At 48.0% G+C, this 14,069-nt stretch overlaps 1 pseudogene; it reads left to right on the top strand.

The window, feature by feature from the left end:
- The first annotated feature begins 12,434 nt into the window (after nucleotides 1–12,434).
- LOC104867778 lies at nucleotides 12,435–13,429 on the top strand (annotated as a pseudogene).
- The last annotated feature ends 640 nt before the right edge of the window (nucleotides 13,430–14,069 follow it).

Below are 14,069 nucleotides of genomic sequence, written 5' to 3'. Positions count from 1 at the left end.
ATGAGATAGGGGATCCCAGGCAAGGAGTTGGTGAATAACTAGATCTCCTTATTATCAGTGGCCCTCAGATCCTCATGTGGTTGTGTTGTACATCTAATTACATTCACATATCTAGGACTTAGCTCATGATGGGTCACAGCAAGAACTGGCCTATTGTTCAAGCCTTCATTCAAACCCCTTCTAGTCAGCAAGGTGTGGAAGGATCTCAAAGGCTTCCTGCCAGCCCCTTAGTTCATAAGCAGACTATACACACTGCTCTCTGCCCGTGAAACCCCCAACCTAACAATACTAATACAAACACGTCGAAGGAGCACTGTATCTGTTATAGTGTGAGTAGGGAAGCAGAACCACCACAGAAATTTATTATGAGGATTAGAGTTTCTACATCTTGGGAGCTGATGAAGAAGCCCATGGACGCCAGCGGCCACAACCGATGGCAGGTGGGACTGAAGTGCTGTAGGTGAACAGAGCTGGCAGTCAGGAAGAAAGCTGGACCTGAAGTGGGAGTGAGGACAAACAAGACCCTGCAGTTTCTCCTGGCCTCTGTCCAGGGTGGATGGGAAAGCCACAGAGGCAGGCTGGTGTCCTGCACCGCCGTGCTGCTTACTCTTCAGCCTAGGGCTCATGAAAACTCAGGAGCAGCTGGGGAGGGAGGTGGACTGTGGGACAGGCTGCTGGCCCACACCGGCAAGGAAAGCCAATGGCTGCAGGCACCAGTGACTTCTGCTTCCAAATCTTACACAAATGTCTCTTGCAGCCAATCCAAACCTGGAACTATCTGGAGAAGGGTAATCTGGGGTGAGGTTCTGCTGCTCTAAATGCAACTCAATGTCCCTCACTTTCTCTTCCTGTACAGAAATCAGAGAGCTCCCCAGCCTCCATAGCACCAATGAGAGTGACCTTGTCAATATCTAGTATTTGGGAGGGAGTAAGGGGAGATGGGCATTGTGGGAAGAAAGGGAACAGAAGCCAAGGATGCTGTTCCCACAGAGGGTGGCTTGGTGTCTATGTATACCAGCCCAATTGAGGCCAGGTTGGTTTGGGGGTTCATAATCTAGAATACTGCTTCAATTCCCCATGTCATGTTCTGTCCTATGATTTCTGGTACTCTGGGGACTTCCTGAGGGTCTTTCTCTACCTCCCCCACCCCCCCCCAGGTCAAGGAGGATATGGTTTCCATTAATGTTTCAGCTCAAAGGAAGTTCAAATCCATTTTGCTTAGAGAATTAGAGGGGAGTTTCGTGGCACCTCTGGGCTATCATTGTGCTGTCACCAACCAAGGCCAGAATGGTGAAAAGGAAGGCAGGAAGGTAGGGAATGGGAGGGTGCAGGTGGCAAGACCAACAGTTTTGAATTAGCCCTTGTTTTCTTTTCTTTAAACCTCATTGAGAGCTGACTAGAACCATGCCCTCCTCGGGGCCAAGAAAAAGAAAGAAAAAATTAAATTCCTGAAGAAAGTCCAGCCAAAGACTTCATTTAGAGAAAAAGAAGCATCTAGTTCTACCTGGCCCCTCTGATTATAGATGAGTTGAGTTTCAAAACAAATCATCTAGGGCCGGAGGTTTAGCTTAGCGGTTTGGTGGCCTGCCTTGCAAGTTCAAGGACCAGAGTTCAATCCCTGGTACCCCCCCCAAATCTTCTATAATTAGGAACAAATGCAGCTCCTCTTGGTGTGGCTGAGTTAGGGCATGCTCTGGAGCTGACATTGCTGCTACCTGCGGTGGGGACTTGGCCTTGCTCTCTTGGGGCCTGGAGGAAAGATGAGAATGGAAAACAGAAGCAGGGAACTATGAAGCTTGGCAGGCGTGGGCAGCCTGGCTTTTCAATCCCCACTTCCCTACTTGCCAGCTATGTGACCCTGAGCAGATTACTAATCTCTGGCTCTGTATATTAGTCAGCTTTTCATAGCTGTGACAAAATACTGGACAAAACAGATTAAAGGAGAAATGATTTAATTTTGGCTTATGGTTTCAGAAGTTTCAGTCCATAGTTAACTGGTTCCATTGCTTTTAGGTTTGTGGTGAGGCAGGAACGTCATGATGGAAAGGTGCACAAAGATAAAGCTGCTCATCTCATGACAGGTAGGAAGCAGAGAGGAAAAGAGCCAGAGAAGAAGGCACCAGATATAGTCTCCAGGTCACACCCTCTTCATCCACTCCCTTCAATTAGACCCCATCTCTTAAATCTCCTTTACCTCCTGATAATGCTATCAAATTGTGATCTTACCAATGAACTAATTCACTGATTAAATTAGAACCCTTATAATCGAATCACATCCCAAAAACCCAACCAGCTTGGAAGCAAAGCTTTTAGCATGTGCATTCTGGGAGACATTTCAGATCCAAACTATAGCAGTCTGAGTCTCCATTCATAAAATGGGAACGACAATGACAGTACCTGATAATAGGGTTGCTATGCAAATACAGTGATCCTCCCTTATCCACAGTTTTACATTCCATGGTTTTTTGTTACCCACAGCCTGAAAATACTAAATGGTAAGTTCCAGAAATAAATAACTCATAAGTTTTAAAAAACTTTTATTATACTGTATTGTAATTGTTCTATTTTATTGCTAGTTATTGTTTTTAATCTCATACTGTAATCTATAAAATAAAATAGTTTATATTTATAATTAAAATTATAATTTATAAGATCAACTTATTACAGGGGTGTATATATAGGAAAAATACAGTATATACATAGAGTTCAGCACTACCCATGCTGTCAGGCATTTGCAGACCATCTTGACATGAAGGAAGGAAGTCAGATGAGGGGAACAGGGAATTCTGGGTAAGGTGGGGCAGTAAAGCCACCATTTTGTATAATGTGAACAGGGAGAAAGTCTTTCCAATAAGGTGGCCTTGGAGCAGAGATGGAAGGAAATAGTGTGCAGATTAGGTCAGATTCTTTGCAAAGAGTGTACCCTGAGAGGGAAGAGCTAATGCTGAGGCACAGAGGCAGGAATATGCTTGGTGAGGCTGAAGAGGGCCAGCTGGAGTGGAGGGAGCAACTAAGCAGAGAATGGCTAGCAGGAAGGAAGGCAGAGAGGTGGGTAGGGGTTAGATCATGGAGGGCCATGTGAGTTATTTGGTTCTTATTCTGAGGGGAAGAGGGCATTTGGAAGGTTTTGGGAAGATGACAGGCTCTGATTCATGTGTGTGTGTGTGTGTGTGTGTGTGTGTGTGTGTGTGTGTAATAGGAGTGAATTCAGGGCCTTTGCACTGAGCTACATCCCTAGACTTTTAAAAATTAATTTTATTGGTACATTTAATGCATACAATAGAATGACATTCATTGTCGGAAATTTGCAGCTTTACATAATCAATCTTGATTCTTATTTTTCCCCATTCCCCTGCCCTCCCTTCAACCCCTCCCTTCCTCCCTATCTTCAAAGACTTTGTTTCCATTATTTTTCATTTTCTCATACTAATTCCATTCCCTTCTTTCCTTTCTCCTACCCCTATCATTTTCCCTTCCTCTTTGTCCCTTTTCTTGGTTTTTGAGACAAGTTCTCCCTCATAGTACAGGTTGGCTTTGAACTCACTATGTAGCCTAGGCTGCCCTCAAACTCATGCAATCCTTCTGCCTCAGCTTTCCAAGTGCTAGGAGTACAGCCATGTGCCACCATGCCCAACCTTTTAAATATTTTTTTTTTTTATTTTGAGACTGGGTCTTGCTAAGTTGGCTGGGCTAGAACTTGTGATCCTCCTGCCTCAGCTTGCCAGAGGGTAAGAATAAAAGGTATGGGCCACCATGCCTAGCTTGGACTCACATCTTAACAAAAATACCATGGCTGCTGCGAGGTGACAAGATAGCATGGAGGGCAGGAGTGAACAAAGAGGAAGGAAGCAGTAAGGAGGCTCTTGGCAACAACCCCATGAGAGATGATGGTGGCTTGGACCAAAGGGGAAGTGGCAAGGTATTTAAAACATGGTTTGATTCTGGATGTCTTTTAGAGAGCAAGGCCAACAGGATCTATAGTTGTGGAGCTGGAGTGATGAGGGGATTTGATCTATGTTAAGAGAGGAATGGTGGCACAAGACTCCCATGGAAGGATCACTTGTGTCTGGGCCCCTACAGCATGCCTTCCTCGAGACACTGCTCTGTGCCTCACAGCATCACAAAGCATCTGATGAAGCCACACCTGCATAGGCTTCAAATCTCAGGTCAGCCTGCAAGGCGCAGTTTCAGCAACTCACAATTACCCTCGAGAATCCCTTCAACTGCTCATGAAGTTGGAGCAAATCACTGCTTCATGAGTCAAGGCCCAGATGAAGCTGTTAGAAGCTATGTGGTATGGAAAAAAAGTCAAAAAGGCACCATTCAGCACACCCACTATGCTCGTTGTGGTGAGATGCTGACATTGCGAGAGGCCCACAGCTCTTGGGCCCCATGGTGAGAGAAAAACAGAGCTAACCACTTGCCAAAATGCCCTTGCAATGTTACCACCCTGAGCTAGGCTGGACTGAACCTAGTTCATGGAGCTGGGCATGATAGGGTGGCCAGAGGATGCCAAAGGACCACTCCATCTACTCTGGATCTCCACAAAGTGGCCCCCAGCCCTTGTCAGCACACCTCCAGTGACAGGGAACTCACTACCTCCCTACTCCTCTGTTTCATGCTTGGATAGCTCTTAAGAAAATTCTGTTTTAGATTGAGCCTCCTAGCTGGTCATGATTGTAATACGCATATTCCATGAGGTTGAGAGGCAGGAGGATAGTGAGTTTGAGCCCAGCATTAGCAATTTAGTGAGTTCCTAACTTAAAATAAAATTTAAAAAATCATAAGGGCTGGGGATTTAGCTCAGAGTAAAGGAACTGGTTTTAATCTTCATAACTGCAAAAAACAAAACAAAACAACAAACAACAATAACAAAATAAAGTCTTAGCTTCTCTGGGGCTTTCCCCTGGGATGCCACAGACACCATCTGCCGCCTGTGCTCAGGACACCCCTTCAGAGCTCTGAGAGCAGAGTTGATGACAGAGCTCCCCAGCCTTCTCTGCTCTAGGCCCTGAAGCTCCAGGCCCCTCACCACCTCCTCATGGGACCTGGACTTCAGCCCCTCCCCAGTTTTCCTGCACAACACTGTGGTCTTCTCTCCTGCTCTGTCCTGAAGATCTCTCTCAAGGAAGGTCCACAAAAACTGGCCTCCCACACACCAGGAAGCTCTTGCCATCTACACTGTTTTCAAGATCTCCTTAGAAGCTGGCCTGGTCACATGCTACTGGCCCCACCTATCCAAGTAAGAGCTGTATTTGGAGCCCATGGATTTGGGGTCCAGCAGATGAGAGGACTTTCCCACCACCTGACCTCCAGATTGGTTCTCCCAAAACGTTGAGTCTAAGTCAGTTGAGGATGATGGCTTCCTTGAAGCTGCCCCTCTTGCTTCTCCCTTCTCCTCAGACTCATGCCTCTCTTGTACTACTAAGTGCTTCCTGTCTCATCTCCACCCAGCTCCTCACCCTCCCCCACCAGGAAGAGGGAGGCCCAAAGCCCTCAGTTCTGGGGCTCCTCCCTCCACATGAGGTCATAGCAGATTTGATTGCCTGCAGATAGGTTTCCATGGCTGCTTCTGGCCCACAGCCCCTTGAGGAGCCTTAGAGCCCTTTGGCTTGGTTTCTTCATGGTCCAGGCCCCAATTTCCTGCCCTTCCGATCAGAAGAAAGTGGCATCCCCTCCCAACCTGAAGAGTATGTCTCATTTCTCCACTTCTTGCCCAGGGCTGTGAGAGGTGCTCTTCCAGCAGGTACAGTCCCCCCAGTAACAGATCTCCATTTACCGAAGTCTCTGACAGGGCAGGAGGATGGTGTTAGGCCAGGAGTGGGGGTGCCCATGGGGGGCAGGCCCGAGTTGGTGTTTCCTCAGCACTGCACAGATCCAGGAGGGATGGGAGCTAGGGGTGGCCAGCATCAGGCCAAAAGGCAAGACAGGCCTCTCTATCAGGCCCCTGGGGTGGGGGCCTGTCCTAGTGAGGCCCTCTGCCTTCTGTGACATCAGAAGCTCCTCCCATCCATCCCCAGACACAGGTGGCATGTGGTGAGCAGCTGGCCAGAGGTGTCTGCAAAGCTGTGACCCCATCTCACCAGCGCCAGGCCTGAAAACGGATGGACCTTGATGTGCCACTAGCTAGGGGAGTAAGTCCTTGAGCGTGGAGTTCTCACCCATCCCTTCTGTAAAACAAGCAAAGCTAATGGGGCTGCACGAATTCCTAAGCCGGGGGCCAGATGACCATTCCCTGACACTCGTTCAGGACATCTTTGCTGATTCTCAACACCAGCCCCTGACTCCTAGAAGCAGAGCACAATGTACAGAGGGCTCTGGGGCTCCAGGGCCCAAGGTGGTCACTTCTCTGCCCAGGCAAAGTCCCCAGGAAGCTGTCTGCCTTTCTGTCAACACCAGCTCTGTCCCGATAATAATAATAAGTGATAGTAAGAAGAACCAGTTGTGGAGGCTCACACCTGCAATCCCAGCTACTCAGAAAGATTACTTGAGCCCAGGAGTCAGCCTGCGCAACATAGCGAGACCTTGTCTCAAAATAAAAAATGAAAAGGGCTGAGGATGTAGCTCTGTGGTAGAGCACTCCTGGGTTCAATCACCAGTGCTCCAAAAGGAAGGAGGAGAAGGAGGGGGAGGAAAGAGAGAGGAGGAAGAAAAGGAAGGAGAAGATGAAAAGGAAAAATAAAAAGAAAATATTTTGTCCAACCAAGAGTACCAGTGAGGTAGGTATGATTATGAAATCCATTTCATAAAATGATCAAACTTAGGTGAGGAAAGGAAAGCTACTAGCTGCAGTGGTAGAAAGTAGTGAAGGCAAGATTTCAACACAAGTCTGTACATCCGGGAGTGGTTCTAGCATTTCCAGCTTGTCCACTTTCACAGTTCTGCTCAATCCCCTTCCCACTTCTCCATCTCCTTTCCTCCTTCCCCTTCCCTCTTCTGCTTCTCACAGCTACCTGGTTCCTGCTCTGTGTCCTCTCCCCATCTCCTACCCTGCCCCCACCGAGACTGCAGCAAGCCAGCTAGCAGCCAGCTCACCCTCTTGGCTGACACACAGAGCTCAGCTACTCCAGACACTCGCTTTTTACCAGCCCAGATAAGGTTTCACCACTGGGGCAGTGAAGAATTTATTTCTGAGCCTGAAACTGAAGTGAAGTGAGGGAGTCCTAGAATTTAGGCTGCTGAAGCAAAAGGGAATGAAAGTGTGTGTGTGTGTGTGTGTGTGTGTGTGTGTGTGTGTGTGTGATCGAGAGAGAAAGAGAGAGAGAGAGAGAGAGAGAGAGCGCTTGTATGAACGTGGAGGGTGGGGAGGGAAGACCAGACCTTAGCATAATGAAAAACACCAGAAACTTGATGGCTCTCTTTACTCCTGAGAAAAAAACATGATCAAAGGAACTAAGATATGGAGTTTCTATCTTTTCAACCACTGCAGTCAAGCCACCATTCCCATCACTGCTGGAAATGGCCTTTAGAAAGTGATCAAGGACCTTCTCATTATCATCTCTGCTGGGCACGTGCACTCCTGCATCATACCTGGCTTCATAACAGTTCACCCAGTTGATCACCCTCTCTCATTGCTAATACTCTCTTCTCTTGGCTTTTTGGTTCCTGACCTCCCTCGATGTCCCTCCTGCCTTTCTGGGTCACCCTGCTCAGCCTCTTTAGCAGGCTTTTTCCTGCTCCTCTCGTTCCTGAAAATCCTCCCAGACCCTACCCTGAGCCTTCTCCTCTTCCTTTGCTAAGCTCTGGCTCTCGGCCAGCTCACCCAGGCCCTTGGCTTCAGTGACCATCTTCTATTTCAGGTCTACATTGGAGACCCAGGATCCACCCCGCCCGACTGCTGTGAGCACTGGGAATTCCATGTGGCCAACCCAGATCTCATCTAGTCTCCAAACAGCTCCTAGGCTTGTGTTTTCTATGCCAATAACAGGTCCCACCAGCCACTCCCTTGTGCAAGCCAGAATGTGCTTGGGCACCTTCCTCTCCCCCATGCTTACAGCTAATCAGCCCCCGAGTTCCATTTCCTACATCCTAAATATGCCAAAAAGAGTCCATGTGTCTCCATATCCACCACCATTGTCCTGGCCCAAACTCCATTATCTGTCTCCTGGACCACATCAATAGCCTTCTCACTGGATTCCCTGCTTCCACTCTTGCCCCGGTACGATCCAGTATCCATCCACTCAAAGGCCAGAGATATCTCATAAATTACAGATAAGGTCATCTCCCTTCCCCTTCTTAGTAGCCTTTAGTGTCTCCCTAAAAGCCCCAAGATTAAGTCCAGACTCTGCCTGGGCTGGCCCCAGCCTACCTGTCCAGCCACATCCTTTGATATCTCCTCCCACACCAGTCCCCTTGAGCCCTCTCCTCTTCTCATATCCTACTTGCTCATGGCCAGCTGAGAGCTTGTTGTCACCCCACACTCTACACTTCAGCAATTCTAAGCTTCTTTCTGCCCTTTCAAGAGTAGGCAACCAGTTCTTCTGGAACAAGGCTAGAGCCAGAATGGAGGAGGGTGCCAGTGGTGGGGAGTGACCTCCAAATATGGACAAGGGTGGCCATAATGGAATTGGACTCAAAAATGGGGCTTCTGAAGTGTCATCAAGGCCTTGATTATTCTTGAGTCCTTCAGGTTCTGAGCAGACCAGCCACTTCAACTGGCTCTTGATAGAGCCTAAGGATGTCACTGTCTCCATTTTCAAAAGGGGTGGTAGAATATAGGGTGTCCTCTATCTTCCCAGAAGCCAAGGTGGCTTTGCTCCAATCCAGTCTCCTAGTATCAGTGGGCATGAAGGTTGCAGCCGAGACTGAGGAATACAAAGACACAGAAGGATCCTTTTTAAGGAGCTGAGAAAACAGCCCAGCCAAGCCAAGTAGTCCCTCAGCAGGGGAGGATGTGAGGGAGGGGCTGAGGCAGGAGCAGGGCCACACCAAGGAAAAGGCAGAGAGAAGGTTGGGATGGAGGAAAGGAAGACAGAGACAGAGACTGTAATGGAGGTGGCAGGAAAGAGAGATAGAGGCCATAAAATACACAGAGAAAAATAAGGTGAGAATAAAAGGAAAACAGACAGAGGAGAAAGTCAGTTAAAGTCAAGGATGTAGAGGGGAAAGAAAGGAAAACTGATGGAGAGCAGAGACTGAAAGGTAAGAATGGAAAACAAGAGGGTGATTGCAAAACCTGTGAACAGTAAAAGAAGGTCTCGAGTAGGAAAATCAATATCTAAGTCAACAGAAACTAGGAAAGGGACCCCAGCTCAGACAGCATCCACCCAGTGCCAGGGCCTGAGTAACTGACTCTGCCCATCAGTCCTTAGACAGCTCTGGAAGGAAGCTCCTCCTTCTGGTCTGAAGCAGGAGGCTGGGTGGATGGGATAGGGGCCCAAGACAAACTACCTGGGCTGGGAGAGGTGTCAAGTCAGCCTGCAAGGGAAGACAGTCCAGGGGCAAGTGCACTGGGGAGACTGGCAACCCCACTCTCCCACTGGCCTCTGTGGGCAGGAATGCCAGGGTCAGAAACAGAGCTGAGGTTCAGGCAAGAGGCCCGGAGGTGGAAGAGAGCTGAGGTGAAACACGAAGCAGATCCCAGGCACTTGCTGCACCCAGTACATGGAGGGTAGAGCTGCTTCGGGGTATGTCTTAAGAGTCACTACCCTGACCTCGGTGCTGCTGCGTACTTGTTCCCTTTGTCCAGTGGTCTCAGCAGCAGGGTTGTGTCAGATGACCTGGCTCTAGAAAGCAGCTCCACTGCTTCTAGAATGTGTGGCCCTGAGCCTCCTTTTCCTCATCGGCAGCATGTGGACAATAGTCTTGATCTCAGAGATGTTGGGATGATTCCCTCTGGTAAGAGAGTGAAAATACCAACAGGGACCTGGTTTGGCTCCATTCTTGCCCCCACATGGAAGAGAGCCCCTTGCTTCCTCTGCCCTGTGACAACCTTTCAAAAGATTGATGACAAAGACCAGGCTCAGCCTTCTCTTCGCCAGTTTCTCTGGCCATTACCTCAGAGGACATAATTTTGTGTGTGACTGTGCTGAGAATGGAACCCAGGCATTGTGCAGGCTAGGCAAGTATTCTACCACTGAGGCACATCGCAGCAGCATAATGTCTTCTGAACTAGTCATTTAATGGAAGAAGATATTGTGGGGAGAACATTGGGAGGTAGGCAGAGGAAGAACTTGGGTAGGCAAAAGCACCAATTTTTAGTTTCTAGCCCTCAAAGAGACCATTTGGTCCAAACCACTTTCCTTTTGCTAAATTAAAACCTCCCAGAAAGCCACAAGGAAAACCTCCTAGGGCAGGACCTCCCTGAGCAGGTGGTTTATGGGGTAGAGTGTGGGAGGCCTCCACCGTAGCTGCTCTTCCACTCCTAAGAAAGAGCCAAAGAGCAGGCCACTCCCAAAAATGTCCTCATAGAGCTAGAGAAACACTGCCTCAGGGGCAAACCCCAACCTAAGCCTTGCGAGAGGCCAAGGCAGAAAGGTACGTAAACAGCTGGACAGGGCAGGCACTGGTTGGAGAAGGAGGAAGAGGAGAGGAGGAAGAAGAGAAACTCAGGTGTGTGCTAAGGACTGGCACAAAGACCCAGGTGATACGGAAATGGCCCAAATCCCAGGCTCCTCAGTAGGGATGGTGGTGGGGGAATAGGAGAAGGCTAGTTTGCAACGTTAAATTTGCAACTCACCAATTCCCTCCTCAAGCCTCCTTATGCCTCTCTGTCTGCTCAGGCAGGCTCCATGTTTCAGAAGGTATAATTCAAGTTTTCCTGGGAGCTGGGTCCCTGTGAGGAGGGGAGGAGGCGGCTGAGTTGGAGAGCTGTCCAGAAGGGGAGGAGGGAGCCACTGAGGAGAAAGGCAGGCTGGTGAGGCCTTCCCCCCAGCAGGCACTTCAATAATCTGATTTCCATAAAGAGAACTTTCCCGGCCATAAAGATTTTATTGAAACTCCCAGCAGCCTGATAAAAGCATAATTCCACTGACCACAATATACCTAGAAATAGCTCCAGGATATTGGGCTGAAACACAGCAAAGGGGTCCCTTCTAGAAAGCTGCTCCCCTCCCCTTCCCCCTTTCTCCTTCCTCCAAGGGCTGGCAACTGCCTCCATTTGGCTCAACTATGGACCATTCACACTCTGTAGGGAAAATGTTAGTCCAATCCTGAAAATAAGCCCAGCTCTACAGGCCAGGGAGAGAGAAAAGGGGGCCCTGGGTCAGGGGCGCAGCAGTGTGTAGCATTCCTGCAGTTCCTGAGCCCTCCGTGACCTGTTCCAGACCTGCTGCTCCCAGAGCCCATGACTGGGACCCCACCTACAGCTGAAGTCCCCAGAGAGCTGACTAGAGTCCTGAACATCACAGAAAAACTCCTGACCCTATGGACTTGGATCTAAAGCCTCACTTCACTGCTTAAGAGACATCAGGCAAGTCACTTCTCTTCTGGTTTTCAGCTTCCTTATTGGTAAAATGGAGGAAGGGATATTTATAGTGTCACGTGTAAAAAGAGAATATGAGGCCCTTTCTGTAAAGTGCCTAGCATAGTGCCTGGGACAAAGTCTGCATTCAACACATGTTAACTCCTTACCACCCTGTTTCCCCCACTCCAACAATCCTTCCCCTCTCCTCAGGCCTAAAAGAAGCTTCCTGGTAAAATAGGACAAGTCCTAAGAAAACAGACCCAGAAAAGCCCCCCAATTCTAGGAGTTAAATTGTTGGTTTCTGACTAACCTAAATCCACCTGTGATTTTGGGCAAGTCATTTTCCCCCTGAGCTACAGTCTCCCCACTTGTCCAAGGACAGTTGGCAGTTAGATGTGGTGATCTAAGTAACTTCCTGCTTCTGATTTTGTGTCACTCAAACACTGTCCAAATTCTGATTATTCAGAATTGTTCATTCAACAACTGTGCATGGAGCACCTACTATGTAATGAGCATTTCTCTAAGCACTAGGAATAAAGCATTTGGAAAGCCAGACAGAAATTGGTGCTTGGTAGAGCTCAATGAAATCAATCAATAAAACCAACCAATACCATATGTGGTATGTTGGAAGGTCTGAGGAGAAAAATAAAGTAGGAGAAATAGAGATGTTGCAAAGGGGACAAGGACTACAATTTTTAAGGCAGCAGCCAGGGAAGACCTCACTGAAGAGGTACCCTTTGATTTAAGACTTGAAATACTCCCAGGTACGGTGGAGGTTAAAACAGCAGGATTACAAGTTCAAGGCCAGCATGGGCCACTTAAGGAGATCCTGTCTCAACAAATAATTTTAAGGAAACCTGCAGTGGGTACAGGAGCACACAACACAGACATCTGGGAGACCAGTACTCCAGGAGGAGTGAATTACTTGTTGAGCTGCTCCTGAGGTGCGAGCATAACTAGCTGTCTAGAAAGTCAGGGTGCTGGAAGAGAGCTGAGATTTAGTAGGAATTCAAGCCACCTATCAACCGCCATGGTCAGCTACACTGTGTTCTTTGATCTCCCTGTCTATGGTAAGCCCTTGGACCACATCTCCTTTGACCTGTTTCCAAAGTTCTAAGCACAGCTGAAAGCTTTCATGCTCTGAGCACTAAAGAGAAAGAATTTATTTATAAGGGTTCCTGCATTCACAGAATCATTCCAGGATTTATCTGCCAGGGTAATAACTTCAAGTGCCATAATGGCACTGGTAGAAAGTCCATCTCCAAGAAATTTAATGAGAACTTATTCCGAAGCATAATATTCTGAAGAAATTATTCTGAAGTATATAAGTTTGTACCTAGATACCCCCCCAAGCCTCATGTGGTCATAGGCGGGGCTTTTTGAAGGTGGCTGGACCTAGAGTGCGTGATTCTGGGATTAAGAATGTGATTCTGGGATTAAGGGTGCCCCATCCTGGGTGTGAGTGCTACCAGCCCAAAGAATGGATAGCCTGCATGGAATATAATGGACAGAAAAAAGGCTTGCTGCTGCTGTTGCTTCTGCTGCTGCTGTCACTTGTTACTTGATGCCTTCTGTCCACTATGAACTGTTCCTCCTCTGTGATGCCCCTCTGCCATGCTACTCTGCCTTGGAGCCAGCCAACCATGAACTGAAACATCTATAAACTGTGAGCTGAAATAAACTTCTCCTTTAACTCTAGGTGTGGGGTACTTGGTCTCAGCAACAAGAAAAGTAACTAAGACATTGGTCCTGCACCTAGTTCATGGCAAATGCTGGACCAAATACAAATGTTTCCCAGTTTTTCACCTGCAAAACCAAGATTGAATGGTTGGACAACAAGCGTGTGGTCTGTGGGAAGGTAGAAGAGGTCATGAAAGTCGTGGAAGCCATGGAGTGCTCTGGGTCCTGGAATAGCAAGACCAGCAAGAAATGCACCATTGCTAATTGCGGACAACTCCATACATATGACTTTTGTGTATCTTAACCACCAGACCCCACCAGACCATTTCTTCTGTAGCTCAGGAGAGCACTCCTCCATCCCATCTGTTTGTGATATCCTATAATCTTTGTGCTGTCGGTTGTAGTTCTTTGGGTTCCATATTTTCTTTACTCCCTTGCAAGTCTAGCTGAATTGCAGAGTTAAGTTTATGATTATGAATAAAAACCCAAAAAACAGGGTCCCATAGACTGTTAAAAGGACTTCATATTTTTGTTCTGAGTGAAATGAGGAGCTTGTGGGCAGGTTTCAGCAGAGAAGGCACATGGTCTGACTTCTGTTTTAACAAGATCACTCTAGCTTCTTATTAGACAATAGACTGATGGTGGCAGGAGAGTAAGAAGCATAGACCAGCCAAGATGGAGCTACAGTTATCCAGGCAAGAGGTGTTGGTAGAGCCATGAGGCTGCTGCAAGCCCCCGAGAGAGGGATCAGCAGGGCAGCCAATGAACTAGCTTCCAGGAAATAGGACAGTTTTATGGGATTGTGGGTCAGATCATGCACAGATGACCTCACTGAGGTCCAGGTTTGGGGGTGGACAGAGTGAGGTTGCACAGGTGATTCACAGGGTGTTTCTGTGATCTGCTCTGTGCCTCTCTCATCCTTTGCACATGTTTATATATCTGCCTGGAATTTCTCCCCTCCTTTGTTCACAGTTGTCTGCCTATC

The sequence above is a fragment of the Fukomys damarensis genome, unplaced genomic scaffold (genome assembly GCF_012274545.1).
Source record: "Fukomys damarensis isolate Sample0158 unplaced genomic scaffold, DMR_v1.0_HiC HiC_scaffold_39, whole genome shotgun sequence".
Classification (NCBI taxonomy): domain Eukaryota; kingdom Metazoa; phylum Chordata; class Mammalia; order Rodentia; family Bathyergidae; genus Fukomys; species Fukomys damarensis.
This window is presented reverse-complemented; position numbering and strand designations above follow the sequence as displayed.